We start from the raw sequence: 17,108 nt of genomic DNA, 5'->3' as shown, positions 1-17,108 counted from the left end.
AAACCCATGTCCTCACGCTGGTGTGGCAAGCACTTTTCTGACTGAGGCATCTCCCCAGCCACAGCTCCAGCTTTTAGTTACCCCGTCGATTTCAAGACTCTCAAGTCCCTGGATCCAACTTGAAAGTTCCCCCAACTCCACTGGTCACCTCTATGAAGAATCTCATAGCCAGTTCTACAAGGTTGAAGTTAGTCGTGTAATAATATTAAATTCTTCAAAGGAAGCCCAGAGAGATGGCTCACAGCCACCTGTAGGCCCAGCTCCAGGGGTTCTGTACTAGCTTCTGACCTCTGGGTACCTGTGTGCACAAACATACACAGTCACACATCTGTACATAACTAAAAATATAATTAATCTTAAAAATTAAATAAACAATCAAATGACACATTCGTGTGTGTGTGTGTGTGTGTGTGTGTGTGAGAGAGAGAGAGAGAGAGAGAGAGAGAGAGAGAGAGAGAGAGAGAGAGAGACTGGGGGTTGGACTTAGGGCCTTACCCACGCTAGGCAAGCAGTGTAGGTTCCACCAACCTACATCCTCAGTTCCCTTTTTACTTTTCTTTTTGAGACAAGGTCTCACAAAGTTGCCCTGACTGGACTTAAGCTCACTTGGAAGCATGGGTAGGTATTAAACTTGTGATCCTCCTGCCTCAGCCTCCAAGTAGCTGGAATTACAGGCTTGCATCACTAAGCCTGGAGACGCGTTCTTTGTTTTTGTTTTTCTCTTCTCTCTCTCTTTGTTTTTGAAACACGCTCGTAACAGTAAATCTGAATATGTTTGTTTTAACACTGTCATATGCTTATTTTTAAAAAAGGTCCTTATCACTATACTACCATCGATTCATTTTCATAATGACAGTGATTCCCCATTCCTTGGGATGAGGGTCATCGTGTCCTTGGGAATACTGTCGGGCAACAGCCCATGCCTCAAGTTACCGGCCCCTTTCTCCTCTAATGATCACAGCGCGTTTTATTCCTCAAGTCTTCTTCTCTTCTATAATTAGCTCGCTTATTATGCAGTGTATTCAAATGTTAATGTGCGCACTGTACTGACGCTATTGTGAGAGTCATTTTGCTCAGGAGCTAAAATTATGTTGCCATCCTGCCTGATGCTAGGGGCTCTGTGCTTGAAGCATGTTTCCGCATGCAAGGAGTCACGGCTGTTTCGTGAGCACGCTGAGCTGGACGGAGAAGAAGAGTCTGTCCGCACAGCACCTGTAAACACGACAGGGTCCACAAGTGGAGGGGACTGCTGGCTTGGAAGGAGCTGCCCATCGCTATGGAGACGGTGCTGGTTGGAGGGCATGCCTTGCAGGGTACCTGGGTGGGCTCAGTGGCTTTATCTTTCTTCAGACTGGGCCATCGGAAATCCCAGTTCTGACCCTTAGAAGTAGCTCCCAGGGATTTCGCTAGAATCAGATCAAGTTTTCACTTGTTGGTGGCTGTACCTCAACGGAGAGTGACCCTGTCCTGTTTGCTTGTCACAGGTCTTTTGAAAGGCAGTCCCCTGGGTCAGCTCTGTCAATTCACTTCTCTCCTTTTCTTTTTCTTTCTTTTCTCTTTTTCCTTCTTTCTTTTCTTTTCTTTTCTTTTCTTTTCTTTTCTTTCTTCTTCTTCTTCTTCTTCTTCTTCTTCTTCTTCTTCTTCTTCTTCTTCTTCTTCTTTTTTTTACTTTCTTTTAGACACAGGGTTTCTCTGTGTAACCCTGGCAGCCCTGGAACTAGCTCTATATATCAGGTCGGCCCTGAACTCACAGAGATCTACCTGGCTCTGCTTCTGGAGTGCTGGGATTAAAGCTGTGCTCCATCACACCTGGTGCACTTTTTCTTTCCTTCCTTCCTTCCTTCCTTCCTTCCTTCCTTCCTTCCTTCCTTCCTTCCTTCCTTCCTTTTTTCTTCTAGACAGGATCTCACTGTGTAGACCAGCAGGCTGGACTTGACTTCACAGAGTTCAGTCAGAGTCTGCCTCCCGAGTGCTAGGACTCCAGGTGCTCGCCATCAAGCCCAGCTCACTCATCCGGAACACCTTTGCTGTAGTTCCCCAGGGGACATTCACTCTCTTACTCACAACCATCTGAAACCGCCACCAAATATTCAAAACCATGTACTGCCACTGATGAAGTTGGCTATTTAGACCCCAAGACGGGATCAGTCATTTGTCATCATTATATATCAACCGTTTATGCCTGCCACAAGTCTTTGGTTCACCAATAACCGTTTGTAACCTGAACTCATCTTTTCTCTCTATGAAGGTAATCCAATCCATCTATCCATCAATACTGTGGTTGTGTGTGGCTTTTTTTTTTTTTTGTTTTTTTTTTTTTGGGGGGGGGAGGGTGGTTTTGGTTTTTGAGATAGTGTTTCTCTGCATAGCCCTGGCTGTCCTGGAACTCACTCTGTAGAACAAGCTGTCCTCAAACTCAGAGATCCGCCTTCCTCTGCCTCCCGAGTGCTGGGATTAAAGGCATGTGCCACCACCACCCGGCCAATATTGCTATTTTTGTATAAATCAACATTCAAAGTTCTTGGCAGAAAAAATTAGACTTGGAATAAAAATATTCTTGCCCATAGGCAGACAGACAGGCAGGCAGGCAGACACATGCAGAGCCCCAATACTCACTCCTCCATCATAACTATTCCATTCTTTAATTCACGTGGCCAGGGACAGAAAAGACCAGATACTATTCTTCCTGCCACCTCCCGGAGCTGAGGGCCGAACCCAGAGCTCTACCACTGAGCTAAATCCCCAACCCGGACCAGATACTATTTTATCCTGCTCACTGGTTGGCCAGATCATCCAGGAAGAGTGTGCAGTGACCAAGTTCTACTCAAGGGCTAAGCATGGCGGGACAGAAGGGGCAGCGTTGAAGCCCACGCACGCCCAGGTTGGGAGGAAGCCAGGCTGAGTCCAGTGGAAGCGAGTGCCTGGGTCCTGCTGTGATTCCCGAGATGGAGTCATGACCAGGAAAGAGAGCCAATGCCGGGAGCTAAGGTAGGCAATCAGTGTGCCCAGTGGGAGGGAAGAGGCAAGAAGAGGACCGGCAAGGGTCACCAAAAGGACAAGGCTAGGAGGAAGACGTGGCAGCATCTAGGGACACAACTGGACTCCCAGCTTTGGGTTCCACGTGGTGTCCATATGCTAACTTGGCCTGGGGTTGTGTCGTAGCTCAGATGTGAGTTGTCTTCCAAAGGCCGTGTGTTAAAGGCTTGGTTTCCAGGTGACAGCAGTTTTGGGAAGGGGGAAACATCATCAGAGGAAGCCGGTCACTAGGCGTGCCCTGGAAGAGTGTGTCTCGTCTCTGGCACTCCCCCTTTACTTCCTATTCTCCTGATAGCCCCTCCTGCTGTTCCGCTCTGCCTCACCACAGACCTGAAGAGATGGGGCCAAGTGACCATGGATTCAAACCTCTGAAGCCATGCACCCAAATAAATAATTTCTCCTTTAAGTTGACTTTCTCAGGCATTCTGTCACGTGGGTGGAAAGCTGACTAACATATGGTGTGACCTCTGTGGTCGAGAACTCATCTAGCATGTGTAAAGCCCTGGTTGGATCCTCAAATGTGGAAAGTAACTAAATAAAAACATTTACTGTTTTTAGACTTATGTATTTCTATTATTTTATGTGTATGAATTTCTGGCTGTTTGAATGGCTGTGTACCCCGTGCATGCCTAGTGCCCTCAGGGATCAGGAGAGGGCACTGGATCCCCTGGGACTGGAGTTGGGAGCCGTCATGTGGGGGCTGGGAACCAAACGCGGGTCCTCTGCAAGACCAACAAACACTCTTAACCACTGAGCCATGGTTCCATCTCCTAAATAAAAATCAAATATGAAAGTGCTCAGTCACATTAACTTCCATCAGGTGTTCAGTAGCTGTGTGTGACTGATTAGGGTCTATTGGATAAGACAGAATGTGTGTGTTTTTGTAGTGTATGTGTGGTGTATGTGCATGTGGTGTAAGTGTGTGTGTATGTCTGCCTGTGTGGTGTGTGTGGTGTATGAGTCTGTGGTATATGTGTGTGGTGTGTGTATGGGGTGCATGTGCTGTGTGTGATGTGTATGTGTGTTGTGTGTGGCATGTGCTGTGTGTGTGGTGTATGTGTGTATTGTATGTGTTGTGTGTCTGTGTGGTGTGTTCATGTGTGTGTTGTGTGCGTGGCATGTGCTGTGTGTGGTGTGTGTATGGTATATGCATCTGTGGTGTATGTGTATGGTATGTGTGTGTGTGCTGTGGTGTGTGTGTGGTATGTCTGTGTGCTGTGTGTGTGGTGTATGTGTATGTGTGTTTGCTGTGTATGTGTGTGAATTGTTTTAAAATTGCATTTATTTTAGTGTGTGTATGGGGTTGTGTGTGCATGTGGAGGTCTCAAGGAAACTTTCAGGTCACCTCTCTCCTTCCACCTTGTGGGTCTCAGGGCTCAAACTCAGGTCTTCAGGCTTGTCCACAAGTGCTTTGACTTGCTCAGCCGGCCCAGAATATCATTTAAATGTAGTGATTTTCCCTTGCTTTCCTTCAAGACCCAACAGAAATATCCATCCTTTATGGCAGGCAACTGTACGCTACAGGAGCGGGCATTCTGAGGTGACAGTATTTAGGATTTACTGTCCCGAACCATCCCTCTGTAACCCTCCTCTAAGGAGGGTGTCCTCTTCAAAACAACCAACCAGGAACTCATTCCTCATACCACAGCCTGGCTGCCCTTGAAGTCATGCCAATCCTCCTGCCTCAGCGTCTCCTGTGCTGAGATTACCAAGACATTTCCACTAACGTAGCCACCCTCCCCAGTTTGAGGTCTCTTTGACAGAGCAACTGGCCTTGGAGCCAACACAATGTGGCAGCAGCTGGGACGGAAAGGAACCCTGGCTGAGCAGCTGGACCTGCGGAGTCCACTGCTGAGTCCCCTCCAGAGCTGCAAAAACAGGTTTATTCCAAAGCTTTTGACCTATCAGCCAGGCAGTCCAGAAGCTGCAATCCAGGTCTGATCTGAGTGACAAGATACCTTGTCTTACCTGTGGACTCCCAGAGACTGCAGCAATCTGCTTTCTCTTCTTTTTTAAATTTTCTGCCCCCAAAGTTCACAGAATTTCTACAAGATCTAGCAGTTCTACTTTCTTTCTTTATCTTTATTTTATTTTATTTTATTTATTTATTTATTTATTTATTTTATTTTATTTTATTTTTTTTAGACAGCGTTTCTCTGTGTAGCTTTGCGCCTTTCCTGGAACTCATTTTGGAGACCAGGCTGGCCTCGAACTCACAGAGATCCGCCTGCCTCTGCCTCCCGAGTGCTGGGATTAAAGGCATGTGCCACCACTGCCCGGCTTTTTATCTTTTTTTAAAATCACTTATTTAATTTTATTTTATGTGCATTGGTGTGAGGATGTCAGATCCCCTGGAACTGAAGTTACAGACAGTTGTGAGTTGCCATGTGGGTGCTGGGAATTGAACCCAGGTCCTCTGGAAGAGTGGCTAGTGCTCTTAACTGCTGAGCCATCTCTCCAGCCCCTTTCTTTTTCTTTTCTTTTTTCTTTCTTTTTTTTTTTTTTTTCTTTTTGGTTTTTCAAGACAGGGTTTCTCTGTGTAGCTTTGCTCTTTTCCTGGAACTCGCTTTGGAGACCAGGCTGGCCTGGAACTCACAGAGATCCACCTGGCTCTGCCTCCCGAGGGCTGGGATTAGAGGCGTGCGCCGCTGCCGCCGCCACCACCACCGCCGGGCAGCGGTTTTACTTTCTAAGTGTTTCTAGACTATGTCCCTTTCTTCAGTACTGCCAGCTCCCTTCTCATCTGCGACTCTCTTCCCCCTTCTCCTTCTCTCCACACCCCTCTCCTTTCAACATTGCTTCCTCCCTCCCTCCCTCCCTCCCTCCCTCCCCACTTCCTTCCTTCCTTTCATTTCTTTTCCTTTTTTTTCCCCACTATGTACCTCAGGCTGGCCTCGCACTTGATCCTCCTGCCTGGGACTCCTAAGTCCTAAGTGTATGTTACAGATGGGCGCCTCCAAACTCGGCTTCCCCAGTGAGTTTCTACACTCCACTTACTAAATACCTTCTGCAAATTTTTCCCTGAGCCCTCCAACAGCTCCCTCAGCTATGCCGGGAACCGAAGGCGTCGGTCATCACACTTCCTGTGCATGACGCTCGCTCGTGGGTCTGTTTCTCTCAGTAAACTGTGAGGTCTCACAAGCGGGCAACTGTGTGACTCATCCCTCGCTCCAAGTGGGGAGCACAGGTCCTGCTCGTAACCAGTCCTCACTGTATGCCAGCCAGACTGGCCAACATCTCCACCGTTCTCAGCTCCTGCTGAGGCTCCCAAGAGTGACTGCAAGGGTCCCCGTGCACAGTCACGATCCTGGGAGCTCACCCATGGGCTGAGAGGCCGAGGGCCCTGGCGCTTGAGGGCGTGGGCATAGCGAGAGGCCTGCAGCTGTGCCACTGAAAGCTTCTCTGTGACCCCGGCGACGCGCTGCCCAGCACAAGCCTCTTCCTTGTTTTTCATTAAACACTGGACTCCTTAAAGGATGCTCTCATAGGAACCCATTTGTGGCTAACTCTGTGGGGGAAATTGGGGCCGACAGAAGAGAGGGTTGTTGTATATAGTAAGAGTGTCCCTGGCTAGGGAATGTGAGAGGTGCTAGCAATGCGGCTTTTGATGTAGCTATTGTCTAGCTATGCGGTCAGACCCACCCCAAACTCACCATCCTCCTGCCTCAGCTCCCAAGTGTTAGGATTACAGGTATGAGCCACCACACCTGGTCTGCTACTTTCTTTTAAGTGCACCCTACACCTCTATGGTTACCAAGACACTTCTAGCCAGGCTGTGTTGGCTCATACCTTTAATCCCAGCACTCAGGAAGCTGAGGCAGGTGGATCTCTGTGAGTTCAAGACCAGCGTGGTGTATAGACCAAGTTCAAGGACAGCCAGCATTACACAGAGAAACCTTGTCTCAAAAAACAAAAAAAAGACACTTCCATGAACATCATCTCCTTTAGCCAATGGTCTACCCTGAGAGACAGCTGAGGGAGGGTTGTAACTGTGATTGTTGTTATTATTATTAAAGACAGGGTCTCTCTACATGGCCCGGCCTGTCCTGGAACTCTCTATGTAGAAAAGGCTGGCCTTGAACTCACAGAGATCCGCCTGCCTCTGCCTCCCAAGCACTGGGATTAAAGGTGTGAACCACTCCACCCAGCTTCGGGATTATTACTTATAAAGCCACTACTAACGTCCTGGAAGGGAAGGTGAAGGCATTAAAGGTACCATGCACATTAGAAGCAAAGGTCTGTCAAGTTGAAGTTACTCTCTGGGCCATGATGCAATAACCAGAGCCATAATATATGGGGTTCTGAGTTGTTTTTTCTTTATTTGGGGCTGGGGAGATGGTTGAGGAAGAGAGGACTTGGGACAGGGTCTTATGTATCCCAGGTTGGCCTCAAACTTACCACGTTGCCAAGGCTCTCTGGGATCTCCTGATCCTCCTGCCTTGACTTCTCAAATGCTGGGATTATAGATATGTGCAACCACCCCTGGCTTAGGGTTTTCTTGAAAAACCAAAGACCCTGCTCATAATAAAACCCCTTTTCTAATAAACTGAGTCTGTAGAGTGACTCTAGTCACCTCAGGAAATTTGGTTAGATGACATGGAATATTTTTCTTGATGCTTTGAGTTATCTTTTTTTTTTTTTTTTTGGTTTTTCGAGACAGGGTTTCTCTTGTGTAGCTTTGGTGCCTTTCCTGGAACTCACTTGGTAGCCCAGGCTGGCCTCGAACTCACAGAGATCCGCCTGGCTCTGCCTCCCGAGTGCTGGGATTAAAGGCGTGCGCCACCACCGCCAGGCTGAGTTATCTTTTTTTATTTGTCTTTTTTAAAAAAGATTTATTTATGTATGTATGTATATATGTATGTATGTATGTATGTATGTATGTATGTATGTATGTATGTATTTATTTATTTATTTATTTATTTATTTATTTATTTATTTATTTATTTATTTATTTATTTATTTATGTATACAGTATGTATGACTGCAGACCAGAAGAGGGCACCAGATCTCATCACAGATGGTTGTGAGCCACCATGTGGTTGCTGGGAATTGAACTCAGGACCTCTGGAAGAGCAATCAGTGCTCTTATCTTCTGAGCCATCTCTCCAGCCCCCTGTTTGTTTGTTTGTATTATCTTGAGATGGCGTCTCACGATATTGTTCAGGCTGGGTGCCCAAACCCTAACCTTCTAAGTAGATGGGATTATTAATTTCCTGAATTTAATATATACCATATCTCAAGATCATCTCGTTCTAGAAATGATGGGATCTAAGGGAGTTTCCCGAACAAAAAAGTATTGTTATCAGCACAGCTTATCGAAGAGAGGACTTTTCTGTTCTGCCACCCACTTACCAACCTGGTTTTCCCCCTTTGGCTCTTTGCAGTGTGGTCTATCACCGGATCAGTCTTGGCTTCCTCTCTCTGTGGTGACCAGGATTTACAGCCAAAGGAGTTTTCCCCAAGACCAGAGACAGAAGCGTCAGCGTACATGGCTGAGAATTTAATTTAACTCCTACTTAGATTTCAATCACCTACTTAGGAAGGTTTTACTCTGTTCATTCCATCCCCTAGAGATGGCTATGTCTTTAGGGTGCCATCTTGGGGAGCAGACCGGAGTAGGAAGTCATTAGGTTTTTGCTGTTGTTTTCTGTTTTCCTGGCAGGGACCAGCCATTGAATCTACAGCTTTACTCACGCTAGGTAAGCCTTCTACCACAGAGCTACAGCTAAGCCCAAGAGGAAGGGGTTTTTGGTTTTTTGTTGTTTTGTTTTGTTGTTGTTTTTTTGAGACAAAACTCTTGACGCATGTCAATTCTCCTGCCTCAGCCTCTCAAGTACTTGGATTCAGGTTATACCATTACACCTAGCTTGGGAAGAGACCTGTTTTGGGTTTTGAGACAGGCTCTCATAAAACCTGGTTAGTCTTGAATTGGTTGTGTAGTGGAGGATGACCTTGAACCTCTGATCATTTTGCCACCACCTCCTAAGTGCACCGCCACTCCAGGGATCAAACCCAGGGCCTTGTGCATGCTAAGCGAGCTCTCCACCAACTGAACTGCATCCCCAGTTCTTGTTTTGGCTTGTTTGTTTTTAATGTGTGTATTTTTGTGAATGTATGGCTACCTTTGTGGAGGTGACTATGGATGTAGGGTTCCCTGGAGTTCATTGTGAGCCACCTCATAGGGGTACAGGGAACTAAACTTGAGTCTTCTGGAAGAGCAGGAAGTGCTCTCCCTAACCACTGAGCCGTCCCTTCCACCCTCCTTCCTTGTCTGTTGAGGCAGGTCTCAGGTTGCCCAAGTGGGTCTTAAACTCACTGTGAGGCCAAAGGCGACTGTGAACTCCTGATCTTGCCCCCACCTCCCAAGTACTGAGTGCTGAGACTATAGACATGCACTGCCATGCCCAGCTAAGAAGGGAGGTGTTTGTTTTCCCTCTAGATGCAATGTTCCACTCTGTAGTTCAGGCTGCACTGAAATTCACAGGGTAGGTCAGGCTGTCTCAGAACTCATTATGTAGTCCAGGTTGGCCTGGGACTCACAGTAATCTGTTTGCCTCAGCTTCCATTGAGCTGGGATTATAGGCATGAGCTCTCATGCCTGCCAATAACAGAGTTTTGATATGTCAGAATATGTCCAAGGTGACCTGGAAAGGAAGTCTGCATTAGCTAGATGAATTAAGTTATTTAAGATATTGACCCTGGGCATGGTGGCACACACTTGTAATCATAACATTTGGGAGGCTGAGATAGGAACATAAGAAGTTCAAGGCCAGCCTGGTGGTGGTGGTAGTGGTGGTGGTGGTGGTGGTGGTGGTGGTGCACACCTTTGATCCTAGCATTTGGGAGGCAGAGGCAGGAGGATCTTTGTGAGTTGGAGACCAGTCTGGTCTACAGAGTGAGTTCCAGGGCAGCTAGGACTGTTACAGAGAGAAACCCTGTCTCAAAAAAATCAAAAGAGAGAGAGAAAGCAAGCTCAAGGTCATTCTTATAGTATGTATCAAATTCAAGGACAGCCTGGACTACATGAAACTTGTCCTTAAAAAAAAAAAAACAAAAAAACTTCTTCAGGCTGGAGAGATGGCTCAGAGGTTAAGAGCACTGACTGTTCTTCCAGAGTTCCTGAGTTCAATTCCCAACAACCACATGGTGGCTCACAACCATCTGTAATGAGATCTGGTGCCCTCTTCTGGCATGCAGGCATACATGCAGACAGAACACTGTATACATAATAAATAAATAAATCCTTTAAAAATACTTCTTTTTTTCTATTTATGTGTATTTGTGTGAGGTTGCGTGAGCTTACTTGTACCACCTGTGTGCAGGTGCCTTCGGAGGCCAACCATCATCAGGACAGGCAGCTTTGGCACCAGTTTAGGCACTTTGGGAACTGCGCCAGGTGGTAAGTGTTTTTGGGTCATCTCTCCAGCCTCCAAACCTGACTTAAACAAAAATGTCTTAGCTGGGTGTGCTGGACATGCCTATAGTCCCAGAACATGAGAGGTAGAGACAAGAGAATCAGAGTTCAAAGCCAGTCTTGACTATACAATGAGTTCTAGGCTCAGGCTTCATGGGACACTATTCAAGTAAAAAAACAAACAAACAAAACTTTCTGCCAGCTTCCCAGTATGAAAACAATACATTGTATGTGTATCCCAATTGAGCCAAAACAGAAGTTAAGAGCATCTCAGTTGCATTATATATCCTACTCATGATTCAAGAGTCCAGGCTCTGGCCAGACATATTGGTGCATGCTTTTAGTCCCAGCACTTGGGAAGCTGAAGTTGGAGGATTCTGAGTTCAAGACCAGCCCACGCTACACAGAGCTCCAGGCCAGCCTGGGCTGCAAAATGAGATCCTGTCTGAAGAAAAGCAAAGGGATGCCCACAAGATGGCTCAGCACGTAAAGGTACTTGCCATCAAGCTTGAAAGATGCCACAGGTTTGATCCCTGGGATCCATAGTAAAAGGAAGAGAGACCAACTCCTGGAAGTTGTCCTCTGACCTTCTCATGTGCATCATGGCAGGTGTGTGGAGCCTGCAAATGACTCCATGTAATTAAAACACGGGACAGAAGGAAACGAGAGGAGGAGGAGGAGGGGAAGGGGAAGGGATAAGCTGAGGCCCAAGCTGGGTTTACTGGGCCGCATTCTCTTCCACTGGTGTCCCCCGAGAACAGTGTAAACGAGGAAGGCTGTGTGTTTTAGGTACTGTGTGCCATCCAACGTCTGTTTGGTCAGAAGGCTTTCCAGACAAAGTGTGACTCATGCTCATGGCTCCCAGCAGTCTTTGAGGATGGCTATTCTGCCTGGGTTTGCTTTAATTTCTCTCCTGATTATCAAGGACATTCTGACATTTAAACACAGAGTAAGAAGTGCTGGCCCAATGAGATGACTCAGTGGATAAAGGTGCTTGCCACCGAGACTGACAACAGGCGTTTGAGTCCCAGGAGCCCACGGTGCAAGGACAGAACAGGCTCACGTGGGCTGTCCTCTGACCTCCACAAGCGTGCTGTGGCAATGCGTCCCTCCCCCATACACACACACATAAATATAAGTGTAATAAAAAGAACATGATTCTTGGCCAGGTATATTGATTCATTCCTGTAATCCCAGTTGAGGCAGGAGGATGTCCACAAATTTTTGGCCATTGTGGACTATATTACATAGTTTGAGGCCAGCCTGAGCTATATAACAAGATCCCGTCTTTTCTTTTCTTTTCTTTTAATTTTAATTTTTGTTTTGTTTTTTTGAGACAGGCTTTCTCTGTGTGGTTTTGGTGCCTGTCATGGATCTCGCTTTGTAGACCAGGCTGGCCTCGAACTCATAGAGATCCGCCTGGCTCTGCCTCCTGAGTGCTAGGATTAAAGGCATGTGCCACCACCACCTGGTGCAAGATCCTGTCTTTAAAAAGAAGAGAAGACCCATCCTCCGAGATCATAGCTGCTCCCTGAGACATAGACAGCTCTGATTGGACCAAGAGAGCCTTCATCCAGTAACTGATGGAAGCCAATACAGAGATCCATAGCCAAGCACCAGGCCGAGCTCCAAGAGTCCAATCGGAGAGAAGAGGGATTCTATGAGCAAGGGGCATCAAGATCATGATGAAGAAACATACAGAGACAACCAAACCAAACCAGTGGGAACTCAGGAACTTTAGACCCACGGCTGTGGAGCCTCCATGGGACTGGCTGAGGCTCTCTGCATAGGCGAGACATTTGTATAGCTTGACCTGCTTAAGGGGCCCCCTGGCAGTGGGATCAGGATCCATCCCTGGTACATGAGCTGGCTTTTTGGAGCCATAGGTAATGGCCTCCATGGAGGAGGAGGGAATGTGGAGTGGGTTGGGGGAGAAGGCTGGTGGGTGGGAAGAGGGAAGAGAGAGGGATCTGTGGTTGGTATGTAAAATGAATAGAAAATGTAGTCCGAAGATTTCCTGTGTCCCAGCCTTCCGACAGTCGGGAACAAATCTCCCCCACTCGAGTTCCCCAAGTAAACACACAGAGGCTTATATTAATTATAACTGCTTGGCCATGGCTCAAGCCTTTTGCTAGCTAGCTCTTATATCTTTTTTTTTTTTTCCCGAGACAGGGTTTCTCTGTGTAGCTTTGCGCCTTTCCTGAGACTCACCTGGTAGCCCAGGCTGACCTCGAACTCACAGAGATCCGCCTGGCTCTGTCTCCCGAGTGCTGGGATTAAAGGCGTGCGCCACCACCGCCCGGAGCTCTTATATCTTCAATTAGCCCATGACTATATATCGCCACAAGTTCCGTGGCTTTACCTGTGTCCCATTACTTGTTCCTCGCATGGCTCGCTGGCGTCTCTCTCTTTGAATTTCCTGCCTGCCTCTAAGCTGCCTTGCCATAGGCCAAACAGCTTTATTTATCAACGAATCAGAGCAACACATGTTCACAGAGTATAGAAAGACATTCTCACCATCAAGAAAATTTCTTAATAATAAAAAAGGAAAGGGAGAGAGAGAGAGAAAGGTGGGGGGAGGGGGAGGGGGGAGAGGGGGATCTGTGGTTGGTATGTAAAATGAATAAAAATGGAATACACTTATTCTAGAATTGAAAGTATTAAAGCCAATTAAGATAGATAGATAGATAGATAGATAGATAGATAGATAGATAGATAGATAGATAGATAGAGCCTGGACAATGGCAGCACACACCTTTAATCTCAGTACTCAGGAGGCAGTACTGAGTTTGAGGCCAACCTGGTCTACAGAACGAGACCCAGGACAGCTGAGGCTGTTATACAGAGAAACTCTGGAGAGAGAGAGTGGGGGGGGGGGAGGGAGAGAGAACTTGCTGATGTGGGCCCTCCTTACAGTCTGTGTAGGCCTGCCACCCCTTCACTGTGGCCCTCCTTACAGTCTGTGTAGGCCTGTCACCCCTCTGTCACCCCTTCACTGTGGAGTGTCTTTGCTCTAGCTCCTAAACAGAAGTTTGCCAAGGCTGAACAAGGCTGGCCTCTCTATTTTTATTTTTTATTTTTGAGTCAGGGTCTCATGCCACTCAGAACTTGATATGTAGACAAGGATGACCTGATCCTCGTCTTCCATCCGGAATGTTCATTATAACGCGCACAGCCCCCCCTCCCCCAATATGGTACTGGGGAAGGAATCCTTCACACGTGGTAGGTAAGCACTCTTCCAACTGAGGTCCATCCCCAATCCCACTCTGAATTTTCTGGAATGAGGAAGAGCTATGACAAGAAAGGGCGACAATTCAGAACACAGAGAGCACAGCCTCACCTTGAAGGTTCCCAGGATACCTGCAGATAAAACCAGACCGGAGCAGACCAGATCCTGAACACCCTCTGTGAGAGGTGCTTAGAGTTGCTTAGGAGCGTGTCAGGCAAGAAAGACCTGCTTGCTGAACTCATTCCTCCCCCCCCCCCACCCCACCCCCCACCCCCCCCCCCCCCCCCCCCCCGCCTCCACCTGGCTAAAAATACAACCCAAGTGTCGCTGGGTAATAACAAAGCACACAGGAAAAACCCTAACATTTGTTGAGCAGAATGCAATAGACTGTCAATTAGCTAAGTGCTTGGTATGCAAACACTCTCTGTGCTTAAGTCACCCAGAGGGAAGAGGAAACAGAATTACCAGAGGATTAGGGGCAGTTCCCTCCGAGGAAAGTGCCAGAGCCAGAGTTCAGGACCCAGCAGACCAGTCAGAATCACACAGTTACCATTCAGGTCCACCAGAGGCACCAGTAGCCTGATTGGTTCACACAGAGATGATACTGAGTGTGTGTGTGTGTGTGTGTGTGTGTGTGTGTGTGTGTGTGTGTGTGTGTGTGTTCATTCCCTGGATCCTCCAGCAGCCACCACAGTTGGAATGTCTCCTTTGAGTCTGCTGTAGGTAATTGCAACTCTAAACCCCAGCTCCAGGGAACAGAATCTGCTAGAAGCAGAGTGTTAAAATTTCCAAAGGAATGGGGATAGACATCAGGTTAGGGTCTAGCACACATCCTATGCAGGGAAGCTAAAATTCAGCTAAAAAACAGCCAGCCAGGCGGTGGTGACACATGCCTTTAATCCCAGCACTCTGGACGCAGAGCCAGGCGGGTCTTTGTGAGTTCGAGGCCAGCCTTGTCTACAGAGCGAGATCCAGGACAGGCACCAAAACCACACAGAGAAAACCTGTCTCAAAAAACCAAAAAAAAAAAAAAAAGCAGCTAGAACTAAAAAGGCAGCTAGAACTGGATAATTTAGCATCTGACTATCGACCTCAGAGAGTAGCTGACTGAGTAACAGTGGTGGGTGCCAGTCCAGGGGGTGAGTTCAGTCCTTCATTCTAATTCTTTGAAGCATAAAGCAGCCCCCGCAGAAGGCAGTTCGTTCAGTTTCAGAACAGATTTGGACTTGGTTTCCAAGTCCTAAGACAGTAAATCAGTGGCCAGGAACAGCAGGTGTGGCTGTGATCCCAGCACATGGGATGCTGAAGTGGGAAGCCTCCTCTTAAGGCGGAGGCTAGTTAGAGATATATAGAGGAGACCCTCCCTCATTAAAAACCAAACATGAAAGTAAATTTAAAAGTTACGTATTTTTGCAGTGATGGGGATTGGATGCAGGGCTTCACCCATGCCAGGCACACGCTCCACCACTGAACTACATTTACATCCCCCCTCTTTTGTTTGTTGTTATATTGTCTTTTAACTTTATTTATTTTGCAAAGTAGCAAGGAACCACGTTATTCAAAAGCAAAGTGGTAATACAGATAAGAAAACACTGCGAGTGAGGAGCAGGCCACCTGAGTAAGAAAATAAATTTAATATTCCTTTTAAATTTATTTATTTAGCCAGACAGAGGCTGGTGGATCTTTGTGAGGCCAGCCTGGTCTACAAATCAAGTTCCAGGACAGCCAATGCTGTTACACAGAGAAATTTGTCTCAAAAAAAAAATCACCTAATAAATAAAATTTTAAAATTAATAATAATAATAATAAATGATTTATTTAAGTTTTTTTGAGACAAAGTCTCACTGTAGATTCATGACTGACCTAGAACTTGCTCTGTAGACCAGGCTAGCCTCAAACTCACAGAGACCTGCCTGCCTCTGTCTCTTGAGTGCTGGGATTAAATGTGGGCACCACTATGCCCAACTTGTTTTGATTTTTGAGACAAGGTTTCATTAATCCCAGGCTGGCCTCAAATCCACTGGGTAGTAGATGAGAAAGCTTTTATTTTGATAGGCTGGTATTTATTTAAGTGTGTTTTAGAAGAAATGAAATTTGCCATACCACTGGCCTGTGGTTCCACAGATGATGTTCACGGTTTCCTGCTCACGACAGTGACACAAACATTTCATTTTGAACACTTATGGAAAAATTAGTTTATTCAAGGACAAGTATTGAGTGATAATGCAAGAGAAATGAAGACAGACTAATAACAACCTGAGAATTGTGCAGCTCTTCCTCAGGCCAGGGGACCAGGTGGGTGGATGGCCAATGGGAACTCAGAATGCCGGACAGTCAGTTTCAGCGGCCACCGAGCCTAGAAGACAGCCGTCTCTGTCTGGGCCTCCATATCCTCATCTGTGAAATGCAGGAAAGGCGTCCTCAGCTTTGGGAGTTGGTGCTTCCAGACCTTTCCACGCTGTTGAGAGCACACAGTGAGGCCAGGCACCGTGTTGGAAGCTGTCAATACATCTCTGTTCTTAATCCTTCTAAGAGCCCTGAACGGTATGGGCTGACACTGGGGACTTGACGTGGCTGACCCAGCGTCTTGAAGAGTCCCATTTGGTTGGATTGAGATCTGAGGCCTGCTGCTGGCCTGTCCCTCTAATCACCGCTGTGTCCCGGGTCTTCATTCACGTTGCTCTCCAAGACCATGTTTCAAGACCATGTTCACCTCTTTTTTAAAATATTAAAGATTGGCTCATTTTATTTTCGGTGTATGAGTATTCTGTCTTCATGTCTGTATGTGTGTTTAGTCCATGCTTGCCCACAGAGGTCAGGAGAGAATGTTGGATTCCCCTGGAACTGGAGTTACGGATGGTTGTGAGGTACCATGAGAGCGCTGGGAATCAAATTCAGGCCCTCTGCAAGAGCAACTAGTGCTCTTCGCCTCCCCCCCCCCCCCCCCCCCCCCCCGCCACCAGACAGGGTTTTTTTTTTTTTTTTATAACAGCCCTGGCTGTCCTGGTACTCCCTTTGGAGACCAGGCTGGCCTCAGACTCACAGAGATTCACCTGCCTCTGCCTCCCAAGTGCTGGGATTAAACGCATGTGCCACCATTACCCAGCTTTTTTTGTGGGGGGCGGGAGGGCGGGGAACAACAGGTGCTCTTAAAGTGTTGAGCCAACTTTCCAGCACCCGTAACTCATCTTTTCTCCTTAAGGTTTTGTTTGGTCCTGACTTCACATTGTAAGCATGACCCCTGCCATGAAGCCATACCCCATCCCCTTCCCTTAGTTTTAATCCTTTTTCTCCCCCTGCCCCCGGGTCTCACTGTGTAGCCCTGGCTGTCCTGGAACTCACTCTGTAGACCAGGCTGGCCTCGAACTCACGGAGTCTCATCTGCCTTTGTCTCCCGAGTGCTGGGATTAAGGTGTGCTCCTCTCTTAT

Source organism: Peromyscus maniculatus, chromosome 2 (assembly GCF_049852395.1).
Source record: "Peromyscus maniculatus bairdii isolate BWxNUB_F1_BW_parent chromosome 2, HU_Pman_BW_mat_3.1, whole genome shotgun sequence".
In the NCBI taxonomy this organism is placed as follows: domain Eukaryota; kingdom Metazoa; phylum Chordata; class Mammalia; order Rodentia; family Cricetidae; genus Peromyscus; species Peromyscus maniculatus.
Note: the sequence above shows the minus strand (reverse complement) of the source record.